This window comes from Ochlerotatus camptorhynchus, unplaced genomic scaffold, assembly GCF_037179485.1.
Source record: "Ochlerotatus camptorhynchus isolate MF236.1 unplaced genomic scaffold, CSIRO-AGI_Acam_v1.1 ptg000193l, whole genome shotgun sequence".
Classification (NCBI taxonomy): Eukaryota; Metazoa; Arthropoda; class Insecta; order Diptera; family Culicidae; genus Ochlerotatus; species Ochlerotatus camptorhynchus.
This window is the reverse complement of record NW_027040683.1, coordinates 4292304-4312333: the sequence shown is the minus strand read 5'-3', so window position 1 is coordinate 4312333 and position 20030 is coordinate 4292304. Positions and strand designations below refer to the sequence as shown.

Genomic DNA, 20030 nt, shown 5'->3' with positions numbered 1-20030 from the left:
GAAACTATTAGTTTTTCTTTATGTACCGATTTGCCCCAAAAATCGTCTGTTTTACTTGGAGAATTTGGAAACTATCCTCCTTCTAGAAGTTCTCACTTCGAAATGTAGGTGGCGGAAGCTTGAAAAAGTTTCACTGCAAGACGCCAATTACGGGAACAGACCTAAGGTTGCTGCATTTTTACTTAAATTTGACACTTCGAAAATAAATTAAAATGTTCGTAAATCTCACTGTACAATAGCAGGTTTATTTTAAGATTTTAGGGCTGTGAACCATTTGCCGAGTTAAATTTAAGTTATGGTTAAAAATGACATTTCGAAAGTTATTTTCTATGTTCGAAAATCCCTGTGCTGTCACAGTTCCGTAATTGCATTTGTAAACAAACACGTCAATCGCAGATTTATCGTGAATAAAAGCTCAATCTCGAAAACTAATAACACTATCACGTAGAGGAATGATTTCTCTATCATTTGGTATAGTTTGTTTACGAGATTGAGCTTTAATTCGTGAGAAATTCGTGATTGACATGTTTGTTTACAAAAGCAATTACGCCCAAATCTCAAATCACTCCGGAGTTGTCAAAATTTAACTTCTTGTCTGTCAGAAGCAACCACGCTCTGATAGCAGGGTTAGGCTGTGAACCATTTGCCGAGTTAAATTTAACACGGGATTAAAAGTGACATTTCGAAAGTTATTTCTAATGTTCGAAAATCCCCGTGCTGTCGATCGACCGGTTTTCGAGCCACGGTCGTCAAAATTTAACTTCTTGTCTGTCAGAAGTAACCACGCTCGGATAGCAGGGTTAATCGATAACTTTTCATCTGTCAAATTTTAACCAAAAGTTAAAATAATCCACCAAATGGTTCAGAGCCTTAATCGATAACTTTCCATCTGTCAAATTTTAACCAAAAGTTAAAATAATCCACCAAATGGGTCAGAGCCTAAATCTGTCAATTTCAAGTGAAAATTCACTAGCCCTAATCATAGAGGTAACTCTAAGACCACTGGGTCCCGAAGAAAATCATTATTATTTTTGGCTCACTCAGTACCAGAACAACGGTCCCAAGCAGTCCCAAGCTATTTCACTCACCCCTGCATGTTCTGCATGAATCCACACACCCCTGATGTTATCTGTCAAACTTTCATAGCGAATCAAAACAAACATAGTGTAGTAATAGAATTTCAACTAGAATAGGGTACGTTAATCGTTTGCTTGGGACCAATAGGCTACTAAAGTGGTGAGCCAATTTAAAATCGTTAGTTTCGTATTGATTGTTGCCCTAATGTTGAGAAAGCTGAGAAAGAATAAAAATCCTCGGGTTTGAGTGCCGAGTGGTTCTGCACTGCAGTTAGAAGTCTTGACTTGGTCTTTGACTCGATCGCCCATTTTCGAGCAGTTTTTGTTCGCCGGTCGTCGAAGTTTTCAGTATCACCCTCAACCACGCCTACACTCAAACGTTGCTCACCCGCGCTCCCAACACAAAATCCTCAGTTGATGGTGGATGTGTGTGTGTGTGTGTGCGTGTGCAAACTCCAAAGAAAAAAGCTCCCCTTTTTTCTTCCATATTTCCATCATTGTATCGTTGGATCTCTGTGCGTTGTGCCCGTGCCGTGTCGTGGTGATCCATCAGCCAGCAGCAGCAAAGCAACTAAAATCGAGTCAGCCAGAAGTGAAACAGCCAGAGTTCACGTCGGGTTGTTCCGCGATTGTTTGTCGGTTAGTGGTGGTTTTAGTTTTCTTCCCACATCTCTGGAGAAAGAATAAAGTTCGACTGTGTCTTCGTGAAGAAGAAAATCGACACCGGATTTGGAATCGGGTGAACTAGTGCGAATATTTTAATCGATTAGCTGCCGGAGGAAAAATGGAAATGTAATGATTTTCTTTCTCTCGGCTGATGGTGGTTTTTGTGAGGCCCTCTTTGGAGCAACGAAGTGAGACACACAGGAAGAAACATAACGGGATCAGGGTTGAGCCGAGAAGAGACCGAGCGAGTGGTGGTCCATTTTAGTGAGTGAGAGGAGTTGAAAACTAAAATAAACCGTAAGAAGAAGTGCAGAGGATTTTGTTTCCGTTGAGCTGGTGCCGCCGGGCGAAGGAGAACCTGAGTCATCAAGGTATGTTTAATTTTGGGGCTCTTTCAGGGATATTGTAGGTTGCAATCAAATTAGGCAAAACTCATTTTTCCGAGCAAAAGTGCGAGGTGGGAGAGCAAGAAAGAGAAGAAAATCGATCAAGATGGAAAAATTGGTGTAAAATTGAGCAACTGCTCGATTTTCCGCAATGATGGCTTCCCAGTCATGTGTGTGTGTGTGTGTGTGTGTGTGTTGGTGTTGATGATAGGGCTGTTTAGGTTGGTTGCACAACACAAACACAACGCAGAACTGTCAAGAAAATCGCACTTGCACAAGAAAAATGCATCCGAAATCGAGCAGTTTGGCACGAGTGTTTTAGTGCCAACATTTCAAAAGGGCGAAACTGCTTTTGTAAACAATGGCCTTAGCAGTCGATTTCTTGCGAATAAAAGATCACACATGCAAATGAATGGCATCCTCAGGTAGATGAATGTTTCATCTATCAGCTGGCATTTTTAGTTTGCAGGAGTGAGCTTTTATTTGCGAGAAATCGGCGATTGATGTCATTGTTTTCGAAAGCATTTTAGCCCTAATGAAATGTTCGAAGTGGTTTGTAGCTAAGACAAGACAAGAAAGGGCATCCGGCTTCTTTTGCTCCTTCGCAGGTTCTTCATTCGCTCCTGCACTGCCTATAATCGTATATCGGTCCCATATGGACTTTCGTCAATTTTGAGATAACAACGCTATCCCCTATCATTGGCATCTTCTTTAATATAATGTGATAAAACTACGATCTCTAATCATGAAAAATAATCATGAAAAGCAAGCATCAATGCCACTGATTTTAACTTGAAAAAAATATTGATAAATTTACGATGATTTTTCAAATATTTACATGGGAATCGCACTTCGTAACTTCGACTACCATTTTCTCAATGCCTACGTTTTTTCATACGGGATTGATATGGGATTATAGGCAGTGTCAAATCAATAAAAAAATTCTGATAGTAGTTGTGTACATATAAAACAAAACAAAAGTAGCCTACACGCTCATTCATTTTTACTCTTAAAATGAGTAGAAATCTACTCATTCGGTAAAGGTGGAACTACTCTAAAATAAGTAAACCCAAGTTACTCGCTTTTGAGTAATGGATGCATTTGTCAAATTCAGAGTCACTCAATACTCAGGTCCGGTTTTTGGTAATTCTGCGAATTTCGAAAAAAAAATCCTATGTTAGATTTCAGATATTTTAATGGAGAACTCAAAACACTCCGATGGTTCAGTGCTGACAACCGCTGTCCCGCAAGCGAAAAAATATCGCCTGCATCTGTCTGGTTGCAGGGCTGCCAACAGCGAAAAAAAAATATTTTGGGCTGAAAACTTTCGAACGTAATCGTAATACCAACAATCAATACGAAACTAACGATTTAAAATTGGCTCACTACTTGACTAGCCTATTGGTCTCAAGCAAATCGATTAACGTACCCCATTCTAGTCAGAATTCTAGTACTACACAATGTTTGTTTTGATTCGCTATGAAAGTTTGACAGATAAAATGAAGGGTTATTGGATTTTCCTATGTTTCGAGGGGTGATTCGGCTAGCTTGGGACCGAAGATAGTACCAGAGCTGAGCCAAAAAGTTGAGCACGTTTCTTCGGGACCTACTTGTCTTAGAGTTAACCTCTATGGTAATACCCCGGACAGGCTATGACTTATATCATGTAATATAGGCTGTCTTGCAATGAGCACTCATACATAGGATTTCCAGTGAAAAGTAGATGTATGAGTGCTCATTGCAAGACAGCCTATATTACATGATATAAGTCATAGCCTGTCCGGGGTATAAAGCCGAATTGTTGCCTTTTTTAGAGATCTAACTAAATTATTTCTATGGAACTATCTCAGGATTCCCTTTAAAATTTCTTAATGATTACGTTATGATAATTTCAAAATGTCTTCAAAGTTTTATTTTATTTTAAATACTTTAATACATTTAAAGTCATTTGTGCCTTGTCAGGATTCCCCTAAATAATTTTAAAATTCTTTACGGTATTGCGTAGAATGTTTATTCATAACTGATTCGAAATTCTCTGCAGAGCACTTTGGAAGCTCCCTTCAGAATACTCCTGAAATTTACTCTCCATTTATCTTCGTATTCTTTGTAATTCTCGCAAGAAATTGCAATAAAATTTATCTGCATAGTTTTTCTTAAAATTCTCTTGAAATATTCCTTAGAAATCTTCTGGTATACCTTTTGGTAAAATTTAGAAAGTATTCTTGCTAGAATGTTAGCTCGGAATTGCATGGACATTTTCCTCAGAATAGCTTCGAGAGAAACTCTTGGAAATTTATTGGAATTTTCATGAAATTATCCTTAGAATTTGATTTTTTTTAGAATCTCCCTGAACACAACTCCGTTTTTTGGAAATAATGTTCAAAATTTTCGCTAGGGAAAATTCCTTGACACTACCTTTAAACTAGCTTAGAATTAACTACTTCATTCGAGCTGTTAAAATGACGTTTACTACCACTCGAACTTTGAAATAAAACATTATTTTGAGATTTTTTCTTCTAGGACCTCGAGAAAAGTAGCCAACATTTGTGCGTTTCATGAAAAAATAGAAATTAGTTGGTCCAGTTTTGTGAAATCGCTGGTAGAAAGTCACGCCAAAACTGCTTGACAATGTGGTCAATTCTACAAAGATTTTATCTATTTATATTTAGAATTAAGTTCTTTTGGAATTTTTATCGACATTCAATTGGAGCTCTCCTTCAGAATTCTCTGATCATGAGCATGAGCATGATTGAATGCAACTCCGTTATTGCCAGATCAGCTGTAATTACAGAGAGAACCTATAGACGTTGCTTGGGACTTGCATTCATCCTCAATGTGCAAATACTGGTGATCTAAAACTAGGCAATATCAGCGCCGGCCACGTCTGAATGCTGATCAAGAAAGGAATGGGTAGCAATATGTTGTCGTAATACTCGCTTTAGTGGGTTGGGATTGCAGCAGGATTCGTTTTGGTAAACTATGTGCTGAATTGATGTTCTACCGATTCAATAGCGCGAAGGAGTGTGGGATTGAACTCACGGTCTTCTGCTCAGTAAGCAAAATCGGTCGCTACAAGGCCACCGAGCTCCTTATTTCACAGAACAATTACGATCAAGTTTCCGTTCAACTTGTTGTTGTCCCGGTGGCGACGTCTCCAACGACGACGGCAACAACTGCTCTTGAAAAGGAGAAGGATTTGATATGGATTTCCGATCAACACATCTTTCCTAAAACGCAAATGACTTCTTTTACTAACCCGGCCCTCTAACCGAATTTCTTTACGCTTTACATCATATTATGAAAGAAAGCCGATTTAAAGTATAACTCTATAATGTGAAGGAGCTTGCAATTGAACCCATAATTTCCTGCTCAGCATGCGAAATCGGTCGCCACAAGGCCACCGAGCTTCTTATTCCACAAAATAATTACGACTAAGTTCTTACTCAACTGGCTGTCACTACGATAAAAGCTTCTCTTGAGAAGGATTTGCTATAGATTTCGCTTTGAGTGGGTTGGTTTATTTCCTTTAAATTCCGTTATAATTGATTATCTTCTGACAGATACGCGTATTTCGTCTACTACTTGCAGACTTCATCAGTGCCAAGTACTCAACACCACTTGGTACTTGGCACTGATGAAGTCTGCAAGTAGTAGACGAAATACGCGTATCTGTCAGAAGATAAGCAATTATAACGGAATTTAAAGGAAATAAACCAACCCACTCAAAGCTCTTCATAAAGGGATTCCGTTAAGAGGTTCGACAAATTTAAAGGATTATAGATTTCGGATCAACACGACTTTCCTAAAACCCGAATATTATTTCTTTTACGTACTTGTTCCTTCAACCGAATTTCAATACGCTTTATATCATTTTAAGAATAATTCAGATTCACATTAAAACTCTATAATGGGAAGGAGCTTGAAATTGAACCCATAATGTTCTGCTCAATAAGCAAAATCTGTCGCCACTAGGCCACCGAGCTCAAGTTCCCGTTCAACTTGCTTTTACTAGATTTCGGTCCCGGCGGCGACCTCACAGACGACGACAATAGCTGCTCTAGAGAAGGATTTGATATGGATTTCCGATCAACACATCTTAAACAGACCATCTTCTATTCAGTAAGCAAAAGTGGCAGCCATCAAGCTAGCTGAGCTCCTTGATTAATTTTTTGAAACGTTATTTGGTTAAGAGCTCTCGCTCAGAATTCTCTGATTGATTAACTTTTAAGAGATTTTCAGCCGTTGGTGATCATTAAGAGTAGTGTCAAAATTGTATCCATATACTTAGTCATTAAGTTTGTTGAAGTGCCTTCAGAGTTGCTTTAGAATTTCCTGGAACTCTACTAATAATCCCGATAGTAGTATCTTCAGAACTACCTGAAAATTAATGTTAAGTCAAGTTCCTTTACAATTGTCCTCAGAAGTCCTAAAGAGAGTGTATTGTAGAGGACTTCAATTCTCCTCGATACTCATTTGGCATTCACATCAAAATTGTTCAGACAATTCTTCAATATTTCAAAACCCAAAATGTTTACCTTAGTTCAACATTTACGTTTTTTTTTTTTTTTTTTGTTGGATCTGGGATCTTGAAAATAAGTAATACAGTGCTTTTCAGATTATGTCAGCTCCCGATTTTATCTATCCTCGATTTTTTTTTACCCCCGATATTGTCAGCCTGCAGATTTGACTCAACTTTTTGGTTTTTAAGCATGAATTCTCAAGCATTTCGCTCCAAATTAAACTTAATTGTTTTGTCACAACAGGAACGAAGGTTTTGGTAGTCGACAACGGAAGCAAAGTGCGACGTTGCAATTATTGCGGAACCGTATCGAGTATACCAAAAACATGGAGAAAGGTTTGAGTTGTCTTCATTCCAAAAGTTGTAAAAAGGGATAAAACGACTCCGAAAGCCTTCATACCCATAAGCCTTTCCTCTGTTCTGTTGAAGACAACGGAAAACAATTGTGGATGACTTCATTAAATCAACTAGTTTAGCACGGTTACCTCTTAGCAAATTTAAATTCGCTTATCAATCAGGTAAATCTACGATAACGGCATTACAATCGCTGGTTGATAAAATCGAGAAATCACTTGAAGCCAAGGAAATAGCCGATATTGAAGGAGCATTCGATAATGCGCATCCTACAGCTCAATGCGCTCAGCTATGAAAGCAAGGGGCTTGGATAACTGCATTATCGAATGGATAATGGCGATGCGCACAGATCGAGAAATTTCTGCTGATCTTGGAGGTGCGCTACTAACTATAAGATCGATGTAGGGTTGTCCTCAAGGAGGGGTACTATCACCCTTATTGTGGTCTTTAGTAGTGGACGAACTCCTTCAAAGTTTAGCGGAGCAGGGGTGATTGGTTGCGCAGACGATGTGGCCACTGAACTGAACTGGAACTCTCATCTTGACAAGGTTATCACTAAGGCTACAAATGCGCTATGGGTCTGTAGTAAAGCTGTGGGAAAAACATGGGGACTACGACCGAATATGGTACACTGGATATATTCGGCCATAGTTCGATCAAAAATTACCTATGCTTCACTGATATGGTGGCCCAAAACAAATAAAATAACCGCTCAAAAGAAATTAAGAAAAATACAAAGACTTGCTTGTATATCAATGACAGGAGCAATGAGAAGCACATCATCAGATGCTTTGGAGGCCGTTCTCAATATTTTGCCCTTACATCAATTGGTTAAACTTTTAGATGCTGACTTGGTAGGACATCTAAAGATCCTTAAGGATTTCAAGTTAAATTCAGCTGTAAAAACAATAGAAGATTGAATGGTAACAAAAACAAACTACGATGTTCTCTTCAAAGTTGTTAAACCAAGCCGCCCATGGGAGTTTGGTGGGCTCGACGGCTCGAAGATGGGTGAAGATACTGGATGTGGGGTCTTTGGCCCAGGAGTCAGTAAAATTATACCAATCGGACCTAGTCCCACAGTATTTCAAGCAGAAATTCAAGCAATCATAGAATGTGCAAACATCTGTCTAACAAGAAAATACAGGTTTGCCAAGATCTGTATATTCTCGGATAGCCAAGCTGCTCTTAAAACAATTGACCGAAAGGAACGAAGCCATATTATACTGGGTGCCCGGTCATTGTGGCATTGAAGGAAATGAAAATGACGACAGTCTAGCAAGACGAGCTTCTGCATCGAACTTCATCGGTCCGGAACCATTTTGTGGAGTCCCTGAGTGTACTATAAGGATGGAATTAAAAAGTTGGGCTACGTCCATAGTAGAATCCAACTGGAATGCCACAGATGTATCCATACAGGCGAAAAGATTTATAAGACCAAGTGCAGCAAAAGCCCGGATTTCGCTTAATCTTAGTAAAAGAGATCTTCGGGTAATGACTGGTCACTGTCCTAGCAGATATCACTTATATAAAATAGAAAAGTTTTGTCAATTTGAAAACGAAACTGCTGAACATATACTCTGCAGGTGTGGAGCACTGTTCAATCAAAGAATGTCAATATTTGGAAAAGGGATAGCATAGAACCCTTTGAAGTTTGGCAAAGCAATCCCAATATGGTATTAGACTTTATAAGACGAGTTGTGCCTGATTTGGACAGCGTGCAATGTCAACAAATGTCTATCACACCTTAATTGTGAGAGGTCATGTGACTAGCACCAAAATCAAATGGGTCAGACAACAATATTCCTAAGTAATGGACGCAGTTCTAGATAAGCTGGAATTAGGGCGTAACAACCTTTGTGAACAATGAGTTCTCTCGATGATTTCTAGGAATTCAAGGCACGCCTACATGAAGCAACATATCCATCGAGTAGGGGAAGTCTTCCCCTACTCGATGGTGATGTCGATTTGCCTATGAGAGTAATGGCTTTCAAGAAATCCTTTTTTACAAAAACTGTTTCGCCCTAATGGCAGACCATCTCCGGAGACCCCCATTCCCACTCCGCTCCTGGAGAGAGAGCCGTCGGTGTACCTAACTTTATAACCTTGGTAGTGCGCCCCGAGAGTTTCGACAACTGTCCGGCGTAAAGCCAGCGAGTTGTCTCCTGCCCTGAAGCGGTCCTTGATTCGGCTGTCAATTTTGTTCTTGTGCGATTGCCAACTTTTGTCTCCGTGCCAGTGAAGGAAAACGATCCTGTTGTTTCCCGACGTTTTAGCGCGAAAGGCAGCGGCTTTGGTAGCAATAGCTGCGGTGAAAACGAGCCGAAAAGGTAGGATACCGGCTTCAACACATGCATGTAATCTCTACACCGTACAGTAGGCGACTGTCGATGATGGCTCGAGCTACGCGGAAGCGGATTTCGCGATTCTTGGATCGATGGGGGCGGGAGCTGGTCTTAAACAGGTTGGACCCGCTGCGACGGTCCTTCTTTACTTGTTGGAAGTGCGGCTCAAAAGATAAATTCCGATCGAGGAGCACTCCCAAGAACCTCATGGTGTTTTTGGTCGGTATTGCTTGTTTTTTAATCATGATGGGCTGTCCGTTGTTGCTATGCCTGGTGGTACATATATGGCAGCGCACGCTCTTGACGGCGGAAAGCTAGAAACCAACAGAGTCAGCCCATCTGACCACCGAGGAGACTGCCGCTTGCGCTCTCAGTTTCGTCCTCTGCACCGTTACAATGAGGACGTCATCCGCGTAGACGAAGATGTAAACGTTCTTGGGTGTTGGTCAAAGACCCCATTCATGGCCACCAGGAAGAGGGTGACCGTAATCACCGAACCCTGTTGCACTCCGGTTTCCTCACTGAAACTTCCGGATTGCACGTTTCCGATCGAAACCCGAAAAGATCTGTCGGTCAGAAAGTTCCGGACGAAGTGAAGGATGTGTCCTTTCAGGCCCCTTCAATACAGCTAAGGGCGTTAATGCGACTCCATAGCTCCGCTGATGGAGTCTCCCTTAGCTCAGTCGGTAAAGGCGCCGCTACAAAGCAAGACCATGCTGGAGGTGGCTGGGTTCAATTCCCGGGTCCGGTCTAGGAATTTTTCGGGTTGGAAAATTTCTCGACTTCCCTGGGCATAGAAGTATGATTGGACTTGCCACACAATTATACCAATGCAAAAATGGTACAGGCATCGAAAGCTCTCAATTAATAACTGTGGAAGTGCATCTAGAACACTAAGTTGAGAGCACGCAATAAGCTAATATGCGATATGCAATATGCTTGAAATGCGAAGAAAAAGAAGAAGCTCCGCTGACGATTGTTCGGCGTTAATACTCTCCTGGAAGTCCGACCAGCAATTTTGCTTCGCCGTCCGGATCTCCTGTCGGCATTTGTTGTGCTGCTGAAGCTTCCGGAGTGCTTTTCGCCTGGCTTTTACTGCCCTTTTGGTTTCGTCGTTCCACCAGCAGCGTGCCTTCCGCCCGGGGACACAGCCAGTTTTGGGTATACTGGTGCTAGCGGCTTTATAGATGAGTTCCGTGATACTTGAGATGTTCGTGGGTTCCTGGTTCTGCGCGAGGGCTCGGTACGTGTGCTGAAAACCCTCACAATCAGCTTCCCCGTAGCGCCACCGCGATCTTCTGGTGTTCTCTGGGGGCTATGCGACGGATAACCGAATCTGTACCGGATAATAATCGGATAGTAGCGGACAGAAATCACCGTTGGGGAGCCACTCACCCCAAAAGGCCTGGGTTCAATCCCAGTCGGCGCCGCCGGGATTTTCTGAGGCATAAAATCTCTGATCACGCCAAATAATGGGTAATCTTGATTTTGATATCATTTTCAAGGATAAAATGTTGAAAACAAAATTTCCGTTTTTGTCAACCTAAAATTTCAGATGGGGCTGTCAAAATCGGGTACTTTCGGGTATTTAAAACATACGTTTTTTAAATGTCGTTATCTTGGAGCCTTACCAATTCGGGGGATTTTCCGAACGGTGTTTGAATTTCTGAGCTACCCTATAAATGTCACTATTGGTTGCTTATTTATAACTTAAAAGTCACTATTTGGTCACTACTTCCGTAATTTTAGTCACTAAAGTCACTACTATTATATAAAATCAGTACTACCAGCACTTCTTACCGGATTGCTCAGACGTAAAACTGTAATCTAAGGATTCGTTTGAATACATTCAGCGAAGTGTTTTGATGGGCAAATACAGTGAAATTAACGTTAAAATTTTGGTTGTCGAAAACGAATGTACCCCATTAGGCATAAATACGTTAGGCATACGGACGTTAAGCATACGGACGTTAGGCATACGGACGTTAGGCATAAAGTCATTAGGCATAATGGACGTTAGGCATAATGGACGCTGTGCAACTCTAGAAACCTGTTTCGAGCATGGTAAACAATGCTTAAATTAGGCTAAGCGTTGAATAAAAAATGAGACAAGATAAACAAACATAGTTTATTTAATAAGCACAGTTTGGAATCCATTATTTATCATTCAATAACAAAAAAACATACCTGCTGCTTCCAGGATTTCCTGCCATACTTTTCGATACAACGATTCTGTTTTTGTTGTCCCTGTCCAAGGATGAGGGGCTTGACGATGATTTGTCAAGTGTCGCTATGATTTTTTTTTGCGATTTGTTAAAATTGTAGTTTTTCTCCAGTTCATTGATTTGAAAGGTTCATGCGAGTTAATTTCACGGAGTCGTAAATTGTAGTTTTATCATAATTTTAATATTAGCATAAAATAAAATAGAAATTTAAATTCGCTTTTGTAATGATAAGGTAAATAGTTTGCTTTGAGTGTAAAGTTAATTTATAAGAAAGTTCTAACAGTTTTTTTTTGCACTTCGAAACTTGACGGGTCATACCTCTAACATAGTAGCAGTGACAGTGTCGCATGTCCTAACAACAACTGCCTGCGACTAGTGTTCGAGGGGCCGACAGGGCTGAATACGGGTCAATACTAACAAAACTCTAACACTAACATGACCCCGAAACTAACGTTCATCCATTGCACTAATAGTTATAATGTAGTTGTACTTTCCTAATAACCCATCTATCACAGACAAACAGACATAACACTCGGTTGGACAGGTTGTTCATCGAATACAAATTTGACGGTCAATTCGAGTGTTTTTGGTTGGTGGTGCCGCCACCTGTGGCGCGCACGGTCGGTTCCCTTGCGTTTGACGTCTGTACACTAGTGCCATCTGTTCAGCGTACTATCCATAACATTATACTCAACAGATGGCGGTAGTGTTTTAGTGACTATGTTTTGTGGAGAAAAATATTAAATGTGTTATTTCTGTTTGTCTGTGCATCTATGTTTCTTTTTCGTTGTGTGTGTGTGTGTGTGTGGGGCGGGGGGGGGGGGGGGGGGTTAATGTAACCAATACTAATACCATTCTTTCTATTCTTTTATTCGTTTTCTATATCCCTTCACCATCACCCCATATCCCATCATTTTGACGAGAGATGACTTACTTGCATGGTGCATGCCCAAGTCGTACTACAGGATAATATGCTGAGCGTGGTTCTATCACAAATCGATAGAACTGAGGAATAATGATGTAAATTCTACACAGTAGTTTAAAGGAGCCAACTCTAAGCAGGTAATAATAGCAATTAATAATCAAACAACCATAAAAAGGTAAAAATGAATTTATTTAATTTAAATACAGTAATGACCCGATTTTGTCAGCCCCTCCGCGCTTCAGACTTTTTTCTTTCAATAATTTCACATAATCATAAATCTAAATTTTTCTCATTTGTCATTCGTTAAGAGGGATATTTAAAGTATACTTTGGTGCAATAGGTTCAAGGAGATTACTGATAAAGGGCATGGGTTTTGTAGAACATTGGAAAACATTTTCAAAAAAGGGGGCTGACAAAATCGGGACATTACTGTATTCCATTTACATTTACATGATTTATCACATATTTCCGGAGAGCTTCGAGGTTGGAGCGTAATTGCTTTTGTAGATGGGCACGTCATTTGCCGGTTTCTCGCGAATTGGGGCTCAGTCTGGAAAAACTAATAACACAAACAGGTAGAAGAATAGTTCCTCTATGATTTGTTGTAGTTTGTGCAGGATTGTTCTTTTGTTCGCGGGAGACCGCCGATTGACGTGTTTGTTTGCAGGGGCGATTGCGCCCAGATCTCGGGGTTCTCCGGATTTATGGTCGTAATCTAATACACACTGTTGATCACAATACGAGCCTAAAAGCTGCAGTGACTTAGTGAGCACCATAGCCGAGTCGTCTGAAAGTATTGTGTATCGCATGGAGAGCCCAACCGAGATGCTAGCCTATTAAGACTGCAGTTGATCAACTCTCGAAAAAAAAAAAAAAAAAAAAACGATTCTGTTTTTGTTGTCATCAGAATGAAAACTAGCGGAACCGTCTGCTGATGTGAGGGATACTTACATGAACAGTGACGAGTTGCCGAAATAAACAAGAAACTGTGGACAAACGTACCATCTGTGTAACCCAACACTTTGTCGCATTTTTTCATGAGTTCCAGAAATTAATGTTCTTTCATTATTGTCACCGATGTCGGCAATCAATAGACGGTCCCCATTATCATCCTTCTGGAATTTATTGGGTAGATTATGCCTAACGTCCATTATGCCTAACGTCGTGTACCCGTCGAAAACAATCTATGGGTGCCAAATTCTTCATTACTGGTGATTTTAATGCAAAACACCGCTCATGGAATAATGCTCAAAGCAATTCCAATGGTAATATTCTGTTTGATGATTGTTCTGAAGGTTATTACACTATTCAATACCCAAACAGCCCAATATGCTTTTCTTCTGCAAGAAATCCCTCAACTATTGATTTGGTCTTAACTGATTCATGTCAACTTTGTAGCCAATTGGTTACCCATGCTGACTTCGGTTCTGATCACCTTCCAGTAACTTTTGAAGTATCCCAAGAAATAATTTGTAATCCCAACACCATAGGGCTGATTGGGAGCAATATCGAACATTTATGGAATATAATTTCGATCCAAACATTCCTTTGCAAACCAAAGATGAAATTAATTATGCTCTTGAATCTCTGACTACTTCTATAGTTGAAGCAAGAGCTGCCTCAGAACCAAAATGCGAGGTTAAATTCGATTCAATTATAATAGACGACTATCATCAGCTCTTGATCCGTCTTGAAAATGTCCGTAGGAGACAATATCAAAGAACACGCGATCCTGCCATGAAAGTTATCATGTATCTGGCGGGATTTACAAAAACAAATTAAAAAACGATTCTCTGCCCTGAGGAACAAAACTTTTGAAAATAATGTTTCTAAATTAGACCCGAGTTCCAAACCCTTTTGGAAACTCACAAAAATTTTGAAAAATACCTCAAAAGCCTATTCCAGCGCTTAAAGAAGGTGGTAAAATTTTGATCACAAATTTGGAAAAAAGCTCAGAAACTTGCTAAGCAATTCGAGAGTTCCCATAATTTCAGTATGGGTCTTATTAGTCCTATTGAGAATCAGGTTGCTTGGGATTATCTGAATATTTTCTCTCGGGAAAATATTTTTGATGATTCCTGGGGGACTGATTTGGACGAAGTAAGGTCTATAACTAAAAAGTTTCAAAATATGAAAGCTCCATGTGATGATGGAATTTTCTATATCCTCATCAAAAAACTCCCAGAGAGTACCTTGTCTTTCTTGGTAAAATTATTTAACAGATGTTTCCATTTGGCCATCCTGATAAATGGAAATAATGCAAAAGTTGTTCCAATTTTGAAGCCGGATAAAAATCCAGCTTAAGCTTCTAGCTACCGTCCAATAAGTTTGCTTTCTTCAATAAGTAAACTTTTTGAAAAGATAATTTTAAATAGAATAATGCTTCACATCAATACGAACTCAATTTTTGCAGATGAGCAGTTTGGATTTCGCCATGGGCATTCAACTACTCATCAACTCTTAAGAGTTACCAATTTAATTCGTTCAAACAAATCTGAAGGCTACTCAACTGGAGTTGCCCTTCTAGACATAGAAAAAGCATTCGACAGTGTTTGGCTTGAAGGTTTGATTGCTAAATTGAAAAAGTTTAATTTTCCACTATGAATTTATTTCAACATTATTTAACTGACAGAACTCTGCAGTTAAATTATCAAAATTCCAAATCTGAACGCCTACCTGTTAGCTGGGGTTCCTCAGGGTAGCATTCTTTGGCCTATATTGTATAACATTTTCACTTCGGACCTCCCTGATTTGCCTCAGGGTTGCCACAAATCTTTGTTCGCTGATGACACAGGCATTTCCGCTAAAGGAAGAAGTCTTCGTGTTATTTGCAGCAGACTGCAGAAAAGTTTAGATATTTTCTCTTCTTATTTACAAAAATGGAAGATTTCTACCAACGCTTCCAAAACTCAACTTACAATATTTCCACATAAGCCAAGAGCTTCCTTTTTGAAACCTAGTAGTAGTCACATAGTCACTATGAACGGAGTTCCAATTTCCTGGTCAAACCAAGTGAAATATCTTGGATTAATACTTGACCAAAAATTAACTTTTAAAGATCACATTGAGGGCATTCAAGCCAAATGTAACAAATATATAAAATGTTTGTATCCTCTTATAAACAGGGAATCCAAACTTTGCCTGACGAATAAACTTCTAATATTTAAACAAGTTTTCAGACCGGCCATGCTTTACGCTGTGCCAATATGGTCTAGTTGCTGCACTACCAGGAAAAAAGCACTTCAAAGGATTCAGAACAAAGTTCTGAAAATGATTTTGAAGTTGCCTCCCTGGTACAGTACTACCGAAGTACATAGAATTTCGAATGTTGAGACTTTAGAACAAATGTCCATCAAAATAATTAATAATTTCAGGCAAAAATCGCTGCAATCCTCAATTGCAACGATTAATTCCCTTTAGATAAGATTTAGTTTTTTAGTTTTAAGATATCAATTGTTATACTGACATGCAGGTTGAAAAAACCTGTTTAAAATACTGAATTGCCAAGACAGGAACAATGTAAAAACACTAAGCTATATATCATAACAATTAAGGCTGGTAAGTTACTGTAGTAACTGGAGCACCTAGGTTAAAATGAAATGTAATTTATTTTGAATTTGGAACAAATAAAGAGTTAAAAAAAATCTATGGGTGCCAAAGCTGACATTTACCCTAGTAGCGACATAAAATTTCACAAGCACATAAGCAGCATTCTGCATAATATTTATTTGTGTTGCTTATTTTGACGTTTCACGTGTTATAGGTTAAAAATATACCAAATATAGCAAAAGTTGATTGTTTCAATAATCCAGAGAGTGGCCGTCTTACCCAGTTCTCCCCTACTGTACTGATAATCGATAAATATTTGATGAGCCAGCAGCCAAGAATTCAGAAATAATCTATCTTTTTGAATCATGCTTGCACAGCTGTTTTTTTTCTTCTTAAAGTTCAGCTGTACGGACTATTTCTCGATAAATTGTATAGGGTAAACGTTCCTATAGTTGCGGTACGTTAGAAGCATTAAGTTCCTATAGTTGCTTATGAAGATCTATCATTGCTTAGCTCTTCACTCACATGATTATAGCTGGAATCATAGGATTAATTCTGATTGAATTCCATAAAAAGTACAGATATTAAAGTATCACAAAATGTGTAATAAATCACTGAAAACTCAGATTCTGTTTTGTTTATCCTGATTTCATGTACAAAAATATTGATCAATCTACCGTATGCGTGATAATGTTTGCACCATCGTACAAATAAGGTTCCCGTTTCACCTGTGCATACAATGCCTTGGTTTTCTTTGCATGCACGTAACCTATACAGGGCTGGTAGCGAGTCACTTTTGACGTAGGACTACGTCTTTGATTTCTATATGGGGGTACACTTTGTGAAAACCGAAAATGGAACATGTAACAAATTAAGAAAGATTTTGAGCGTTAATAACTCAGCTGTCCCTGGTCCAATTTCAAAATTTTTATCACCAATCGATCAGAAATATGGCAATGCTTTTGAATGTTGGTTTTCAACAAGAAACTATTGAAAAACTGGTAAATGTCCAGCATTGTCCAAAAGCGTTGAATTAACTAACAAATCCACCAATTACCTACATGCATATGCTGCTTCCCCAGCACAGTCGTCAGAGAATAGTAAGTAGACGAAACAAGTCGAAGTTAAATTCGCCTCCGATCCTCGGGCGCGTGCGAATAGGGAAGATGGAATTGCGTAATATTTTGCACACTCATCGCCATATTCAGAACCAAACGCAAATTCTTCGAGAAAACCACCATCCGTCGTCTGGCTCGCCGTGGCGATGTCTGACGTATCTCCGGTCTGATTTACGAGTTGTGCTGAAGGTGCTCCTGAAAAATGAGATCCGTGATGCTGATGTCCTCTACAATAAAACGGCCCTTTTCAGAGCCATCAAGCTTATAACTGTAAAGAGTTGGAATAGAATTTATATGTGCTTGTTTGTCCATATTCAGAACCACAAGCCCCAAACGACCACACAAAATGCTCTCCAGAGTTGTAATCTTGTAACCAAACTTGAAAGCAGGGGTGCAAGTGATTTTGATTGATTCTCGTAATCAACTTTCTCTTTGAAAAAGATTACTACAAATTTGGTACGCCTACAATTCAAAAACGGAAAGAGTTGAGATAATAGATAATTGATCAATTAAAAGAACTAAATGCTCTTCACATTTATTCCGTCCACTAGCGGTCCTACGTCGAGCTTCCGTTCGTGCCCCTAGGCACAGACCCTTCTACTTTTTTCAAGTCAGTCACTAAAAAGTCTCTTTTTTTAAGGCCAAGTCACTAAAGTCACTTTTTCTTGTAATAAGTCACTATTTTCAACTTTTTTAGCGTGAATTTATTTCTCAAGATTGATTATTCTTTTCGTTGTTACGTTTAATCGTTTTTCTCTATATGTATACAGGATGTCTACTCATTTTTCTGGTTAAAATTACCTGAGTTTTCCAAGTAAGTAAGTGCAAGATCTAAAAATATTCAATGTCTTGAAGTTTCGTATTCCATGTACAAGTTCAAGATATTGAAAATATTCAAAGTGCCAGAATTAGGTAAAAAAATAAATGATTTATTTCAAATTCGTAATTAACTTTATGAAAGAATAAAGATTTTCATTGTAGGAACTTTGGAGAAGGAATGCTGAGAATTTCAGTGAAGCTCTATAAACAAACTGCAGGAACATAAGGGAAGTTACCACGCTGAAAATATGGGAAACTTACCAGAAGCTGTAAGAACCTCAAAGCGGTTCTTTTAGCATCCGAGAACTTTTATGAAGAACTCAACAGGTATCAAACGATCTTGAGAAATTGAAGAAAACTTGAAGGTATTGTGCAAATTTTTAAGAAGTTTTAAGCACCTCAGAAAATCTGGATCTAGAAATCTTTGGGGAATTTCAAATCTTAAGAGCAGCTCCCGTAACTATAGTCTAGACTTTTGGAGCAGTTTAAAATCTATGATCGCAAATTTAAATAAATTCAAGATAGTTCCATGTGATACTGAAAAAACAAATCAAGAACCCTTAATATGTTCCGCGAATTTCAGGGAAGTACAGAGTCCTTCAGAGAATTTATGAAAACTTCAGAAATATTTCAGAAACTTCACTGAAGTTCAGAGAATTTCAGGGAAATTGAAAGGTGTTTACGGGAATTCTATTTATTTCCGAGATCTTCAATAGAGTTGAGAGCTTTATCGAAGCTTCGAGAACATTAAGACCTGTCTTGAATCAAAGGGCAGTTCAAATAATTTCAAGGAAACCTTAAAGAAGTTTCGAGAAACTCAGTGAATTTCCGAAAACTTCAGCAAAGCTCCGAGAGAATTCCTGGAACGTGATTCAAATTTTATGAACATCCGGACAACGTGAGAGTATTTTAAGGTTGTTATATCATGGAGATTTGAAGAACTTAAAAAATGCGAAAATTTAGCTAAGTTGATTAGATAACATCAACGAAGTTTGATTAATAAAAAACGAAAACTTTTAGCAAGCAGCGATATCTTCAAGAAATTCCAGAGAACTAAATTAAGATATTTTTAGATGGTTTAATGATATTCAGCGAAGTTCCGAGTACTTCGAGGACGATCAGATAGCTTCAGAATAATCCCATTAAATTCCAGAAATTGAGAAAAACTTCACAGAAGGACAGTTCAATTAGTTTAAGAAAATTAGTGGGGAATTTAAAGCAGTTCCCAGATTTTCAGATAACTTCAGAGACGTTAAAAAAATATGTGAGGTCTTTGCATAAGTTCAGAAGTTCACTGAAGCATTTTTAGGACGATTTAATTAAATTCAGCGCGCGGTACAACAAGCTTCATGAGCACTGCAAAAACTTTAGAGAAATTTTGAGAATTTCAGGAAAGAACAGAGAACCTCAGAGCAGTTCCGTCAACACTAGAGAAGTCACATAAATTTTTAAAGAAGTTTAGAGAACTTCAGTGAATTTTTAAACCTTAAAAGAAGATCCATGATTGTTAGAAAAATTAAAGAAACTTTAGGAAGTCCTATAAAATTCAGAATTTGAGAAGTATTGTGAGTATGTGCTATGGTGTCTTCGGGAAAGTTGTGCAAAATTAAAATGCGATTCTTGAAAAAATATACACGGTTAAAAAACATGTGTTTTTAATGAAAATGTAAAAATCGTGAAATTTTCAAAAAACCATAACTTTTTTGTTTTTGAGTTTACCATCACCAAACGTTGCCAGTTAGTAGCAAACATTATGAGCTTCAATGAGGCTTAAAACGAAAAATTTCAAAAATGCAATTTTTGAGAAATTAACTTTTTTAATAATAAATATAATTTTTTTCATTGATACTAGCGAAATTTTTTACAATGTATATTTTTTACACAATTGCCAAAATAATATCTACAACTTTGCTCAAGACACCAAATCAATCGAACAAAGCGTTTCGGCAATATATATTTTTAAACTCATTAGTACTATTTTTACACAGGCCCTTTTCAAAAAGTAGTCGTGATTCAATATGAAAAACTGAGAGCACAAAATGGCGCCT

The 20030-nt window shown here is 38.6% G+C and overlaps 1 protein-coding gene across 6 annotated transcripts in view; it reads left to right on the top strand.

The window, feature by feature from the left end:
• Positions 1-1600: 1600 nt before the first annotated feature.
• The window catches only part of gish (casein kinase I gish), a 315663-nt gene continuing 297233 nt past the window's right edge, over positions 1601-20030 (top strand). For 2 of the 6 annotated variants that reach the window (XM_065223566.1, XM_065223554.1), the window contains exon 1: positions 1601-2113. The gene's annotated coding sequence lies outside the window, so the exon portion shown is untranslated. The remainder of the gene's footprint in view (positions 2114-20030) is intronic. The other 4 variants (XM_065223553.1, XM_065223556.1, XM_065223564.1 and 1 more) reach the window with 4 other exon arrangements.